Below are 6,000 nucleotides of genomic sequence, written 5' to 3' on the forward strand. Positions count from 1 at the left end.
TTGACATAATACTGTATCTGCTGTTCCAGGTGTCATCTACTGTATCTGCTGTTCCAGATGTCAACTTCTCTACATCGGCGAGACCAAGCGCAGGCTCGACCATCGTTTCACTGAACACCTCGGCTCAGTCCGTCTTAACCAACCTTATTTGCTCAGCACTTTAACTGCCCCTTCCATTCCCAATCTGACCTTTCTGTCCTGGGCCTCCTCCATTGCCAGAGTAAGGCCCAGAGCAAATTGGAGGAACAGCACCTTGTATTTCACTTGGGTAGTTTACACCCCAGCGGTATCAACATTGACCTCTAACTTCGGATAGTCCCTGCTTTCCCTCTATATCCTCTCCCCCTTCCCAGTTCTCCCACCAGTCTTCCTATCTCCTGCTACATCCTATCTTTGTCCTGCCCCATCCCGACATCAGTCTGAAGAAGGGTCTCGACCCGAAACGTCACCTGTTCCTTCTCTCCAAAGATGCTGCCTAACCCGCGGAGTTACTCCAGCATTTTGTGCCCACCTATGGCTTTGACAAGGCAGTTGTGTAGCGAAGGGACAAGGCAAATCAAAGTAATGTGGTTGCTTTTTTTACTTTTAATCTGTATTTAGTTCAGAGGTACAAAAAGCAGCTAGTGGAGTAGTATGCTCCTGTCAGGGGAAAGCAGCACCAGTCAAATCAGCAGACCCAGCCAAATCAGCAACACCAGCACAAATGGCTCTTTTGTAAGGCAGAGAAGGTTAAAGACAAGCTGTAGTATTTGGGGATTCGGCTGTCAGGCGGTCCGAAAAAGTTTTCTCTGGCCAAGAAGGCAACTCCAGAATGGTATATTGGCTCCCTGGATGCAGGGCCAAGGAAATCACAGAGGGTTCGATCAGGAACTAGGAAACATTTCAGGTGTAAAATTGTGTGGATGCAGAATATCTGAACGAGCAGCAGGAAATATGGTTCATATTTGTACTGACAACACAGGCAAGAGAGAGTTGAGGTCCTCTAAAGGAAATTTAGAGTTAGAAAGTTGAAAAGCAGAACCTCTAAGGTAGTAATTTCAGGATTACTCCGTGCACAGCAAAATGCAATGGCTAATGAGCTGGCGCATGGAACAGGCTTTTGATATTTGGATAATTTGTAAACTTTTCTGGGATAGGGTAACCTGCACAAGGATGGGTTGCACCTAAATTGGGGAGGTATCAACATCGTGGCATGGAGTTTTACTAGTGCTCCTCAGGATGGTTTAAACAAATGATACAGTGGGCATGGAACTGAAAATTACAGCACAGCAGAGGAGAGAGATGTTAGTGTTGTAAATACACCCAACAAGTCTAGTGGGCAGAGAAAATAAAATACAGATGGGAGGCTTAACTGCATTTATGTTAATGCAAGGAGCTATGTGGATAAAATGGATGAGCCGAGCGCAGGGATCATGCATTAGGGATTCATTTGTGGCAATCATGTCTACGCAACAGGAATAGCACCTTAATATTCCCGGGTATAGTATTTACAGGCATAATGGGACGGGGGGTTCCAAACAAAATGGGGTGTTGTACTGCTATCATAGTCATAGTGTAGAAACAGGCCCTTCGGCCCGACCTGCCTACTCCAGCCAACATGTCCCAGCTACACTAGTCTCATCTACCCGCGCTTGGTCCATATCCCTCCAAACCTGTCCTATCCACATATTTGTCTAACTGTTTCTTAAACATTGGTATAGTCCCAGTCCCAACTACCTCATCTGACAGCTTGTTCCATACACCTACCACCCTTTGTGTGAAAAAGTTCCCCGCTCAGATTCCTATTAAATCTTTTCCCCTTCACCTTGAACCTATGTCCTCTGGTCCTCAATTCACCTACTATGGGTAAGAGACTCTGTGCACGTACCCGATCTATTCCTCTCATAATTTTGTACACCTCCATAAGATCACCTCTCATCCTCATGCACTCCAAGGAAGAGACACAGCCTACTCAACTTCTCCCTATAACTCACACCCTCTAGTCCTGGCAACATCCTTGTAAATCTTCTCTGAACTCTTTCAAGCTTGACAATATCTTTCCTATAACACGGTGCCTAGTGGAATCTGCCAATAAACCTATACGAATGGAAAAAAATAGGAAAGGGGTGATCATTTTAGCCCTCCGATCAGTCAGCTGGATTTTGAAGAACATTTAGGTAGATAAATATCAGTAGGGTGTAAAAGTAGTTGGCTTGCTGTAACTGAGATGGAATTTATTAAATGCATGCAGGAAGGGATTTAAAAAAGATTCCTATTTGCCCTGGGATTGGAGGGGGTGAGAAAGAAATGTAGGAGGAAATACCCTTGGCAAACAGTAAATGCAATTTGGTGAGCTTTGGTAGTTATGGAAAAACACAAGAATAGACATAGTTAAGGTTTTAAATTAGGAAAGTTGACTTCCATACTACAGGATAGGAAGACAGGATCTGGGAAAAGTAGATTGGGAGCAGCTGATAGGTAGATATAACATCTGACCATAAGGAGTTAAAAAGCAAAAATAAGTTCAGTGTCAGCATATCCCTTTAAGAACACAAAACATATGGTGGGTTTAGGAAACCTTGGTAAACAAAGTAAATTAATCAGGAAAAAGGAAGCCAGTCAGGTATAGGAAATATTAAGTAAGCCCTTTGCATTTTAGAGAGGACATAAAACAGATCTCAAGAAAGCAATTAGGAAGGCAATAAGAAGAGGAAATGGCCCTGACCAAGAGAGTGAAAGAGAATTCCAAAACCCGTGGTTATTAATGGCCAAGTTATGAGCACCCCATAGATACAAGCGATCATTTTGGAGACCAATGGGATGGAGTTGGCAGCTGCTGCTGTCAAAACTCAAATCCTCTTACAATGAAAGCCAACATGCTTTCTTCACGGCCGACTATACCTGCATGCTTACTTTCAGTGTCTGATATACAAGCAAACCCAGGTCTCATTGCACCTCCCCTTTTCCTAATCTTCACCAAAGTGGACAACCTCATATTAATCTACATTATACTGCATCTGCCATTAAAACATTAAGAATACAACATTACAGTTTAAACATGAGCAAAAAGAGACGACAGACTTTTGGTTATTGAGTAGAGCTAAATCATTAATATCATTTGTAACTAACTGAGGTCCCAACACCGAGCCTTGCGGCACCTCACTAGTCACAGCCTGCCATTCTGAAAAGAACACGTTAATTCCTACTCTTTGCTTCCTGTCTGCCAACCAGTTCTCTGTCCATGTCAATACCTACCCCCAATACCATGTGCTCTAACTTTGCTCACTAATCCCTCGTGAGGGACTTTGTCAAAGGCTTTTTGAAAGTCCAGATACATCACATCCACTGGCTCTCCCTTACCCATTCTACTTGTTACATCCTCAAAAAAAAATTCAGACGATTAGTCAAGCATGAGGGTAGGACTTGAGGGCATGGCCCGCCACGCGTCCCCCTCCCCCACCACATGTCCTGGTTGTGTTGGGGACAGAGGAGTCGACGGCGGCGGGGGGCGTAACCGGACCCAGCGGCGGGAACGCGGTGTGGGGGAGACCAGACCGAATGGTGGGGACAGGGTATGGAGGGGGTGATCGGACCGATGGAGGGAGAGAGAGGGGGGGGGGGGAGGGGGGGAGAGAGAGGGGGGGGGGGGAGGGGGAGAGAGAGAGGGGGGGAGGGGGAGAGAGAGAGGGGGGGGGAGGGGGAGAGAGAGAGGGGGGGAGGGGGGAGAGAGAGAGAGATGGGGGGGGGAGGGGGGGGGGGAGAGAGAGAGGGGGGGAGGGGGAGAGAGAGAGGGGGAGGGGAGAGGGGGGAGGGGGAGAGGGAGAGGGGGAGGGGAGAGAGAGAGAGAGGGGGGGGGGGGAGGGGGGGAGGAGGGGGGGAGGGGGAGAGAGAGGAGGGGGAGGAAGAGCCGGCGAGTTCTACGCCTGAGGGGCAGTAATCAAACGTCTCTGCTCGGCGGGATCGGGAGGGGATGCATCGTCCCGGGGGAACCACCGCGGGAGAGAACGTGCTGGAACCTTCTCCCGGGCTCCGCACCCGTTGCGTTGGCGTTAATGTCCCTTGAGCCGCTCCGCTCCGCTCCGGTCGGCCTGCGGCCCAGGGGCCCAGGAGCCCAGTCTGCGGCGACCGCCGTCGATTTGGGACATTTCTCACGAAGCTGACCTGCCTTGTGGCGCCGCTGCCGAGTGGTCGCAATCGCGGTCCGTGTCGCGCGGCCTCCGCCACGCACCGCATCTCCATAACCACCGCGAGCAACAGCGGGTACTGCGCACGCGCCAAACTCACCACCCACCCACGCGCGCGTCACGCAAGCGCGTAATCAACCACCTGCATTTACTTAGCGCCTGTAACGTTGCCGCAACGTCACACGGTGCCTCTCAGGTAGTGCTGATGACTGTGTGAGCAACGTCAAAGTGAGACTTTAATGCCGCCTCAGGTAGTGCTGCTGGCGGTGTGTGCATTATCACATGAAACTTTAATTCCAAGCTGGAAAAGGAACAAAGTGAAACAAACTCTTCATCAAATAGGTTGTGACATGTAGAATGGATGATACTTTATGTAGGAAAATAACTGCAGATGCTGGTACAAATCGAAGGTATTTATTCACAAAATGCTGGAGTAACTCAGCAGGTCAGGCAGCATCTCAGGAGAGAAGGAATGGGTGACGTTTCAGGTTGAGACCCTTCTTCAGTCTGAAGAAGGATCTCGACCCGAAACGTCACCCATTCCTTCTCTCCTGAGATGCTGCCTGACCTGCTGAGTTACTCCAGCATTTTGTGGATGATACTTTATTATCACGTATGACATTCTTTGTTTTGTATACACAAGGTATGCAAAGAGTCGCCACATAAAGGACACCGACAGAGTTACAAAGTATTCCATTTAGTCCGCAATGGCTCCCATTTGTTCTCGGCGGTCCCACCAAGCCAGATCCATCTTTGTTCTCTTGGCAGCCACCTCACGCTAGGTCCCCCTTTTTTTCTTGCCCCCCACCTGCACCCCACACCTTCCCCCTTTGTTCCTTTGTCCTCTTGGCAGCATCCTCACGCCAGGTTCCCCCTTTGTTCTCGGCGCACTCCCCACTCCAGGTCCCCCTTCTCTCGACGGTCCCACCCATTCTGGGTTCTGGGTCTCCCTTTGTTTTCTTGGCGCCCCCCCCACCCCCTTCCCTTTGGTGGCCACCACCTTGCCAAGTCCCCCTTTGTTCTCTCAGCAACTCCCCCCTCCCCGTTGGATCCCTCTTTGTTCTCAGCAGCCCATTTGACCTACAATAAAGTATTCCATTCCATTCCAACCTGCAACACAGAACTACTTACCTGAAGGCGAACAAATGCATTCAATAGTCAGAGATAAGCAATCTCACAATCAAAAGATTAAGACCCTGCAGTCTTACCATAACTAGTCATAAATGGTGAAGTATTAAACAGCTAATGTTAGAAGGTGGTTCCATTAACATCTGCATCCTCACTGAAGTTGCCGACCAGCATGCGAGTGCCAATGCAAAAGCTGAGTCATGAGCGGCCGTGTTCAGTCAGAAGTAACAAATTGATCCATCTTAGCTTCCACCTGCTATTCCCTCCATCACAGAAACAAGAATCCAGCCGATTTTATTTGAGATCACGAAACTGAGAGCACTGCACATAGCAAAGTCCATGGGACCAGGCAGTGGTACTGAGCCTTGACTCCAGAACCAGGCAAATTGCTTGCCAAACTGTTTCAGTAGTTAAAATATTAGCATCTATTTCGTAAAATAGATCATTGCCAGCTAGGTCTTGTTCACAAAAAAAGCATGACAAATCCAATCTGTCTATTTAAATGTCTAGTCATCGGAAACTATCAACAGTGCTATCAAGTAGCACATAATGAAATCAATGCCTAGTTTTGGATTTGCCAGCACCATTCAATCTCAGATTGCAACACAATCTTGGTGCAAAGAACTGTTTTCTTGAGGTGAGGTCAGGTTGAATGCCTTAAGTGCCCGGGCTGCATTTGATCAAGTGTGTTATCAAGACCCCAGTAAAA

At 48.2% G+C, this 6,000-nt stretch overlaps 1 protein-coding gene across 9 annotated transcripts in view; it reads right to left on the reverse strand.

Moving 5' to 3' along the window:
• Positions 1 to 4,243, reverse strand: part of LOC144607991 (centrosomal protein of 104 kDa-like) — an 85,076-nt gene extending 80,833 nt beyond the window's left edge. For 8 of the 9 annotated variants that reach the window (XR_013549158.1, XM_078425189.1, XM_078425186.1 and 5 more), the window contains exon 1: positions 4,141 to 4,234. The gene's annotated coding sequence lies outside the window, so the exon portion shown is untranslated. Of the gene's footprint in view, positions 1 to 4,140 lie in introns of all 9 variants that reach the window. The other variant, XM_078425187.1, reaches the window with a different exon arrangement.
• Positions 4,244 to 6,000: the final 1,757 nt, after the last annotated feature.

Source organism: Rhinoraja longicauda, chromosome 30 (genome assembly GCF_053455715.1).
Source record: "Rhinoraja longicauda isolate Sanriku21f chromosome 30, sRhiLon1.1, whole genome shotgun sequence".
In the NCBI taxonomy this organism is placed as follows: Eukaryota; Metazoa; Chordata; class Chondrichthyes; order Rajiformes; family Arhynchobatidae; genus Rhinoraja; species Rhinoraja longicauda.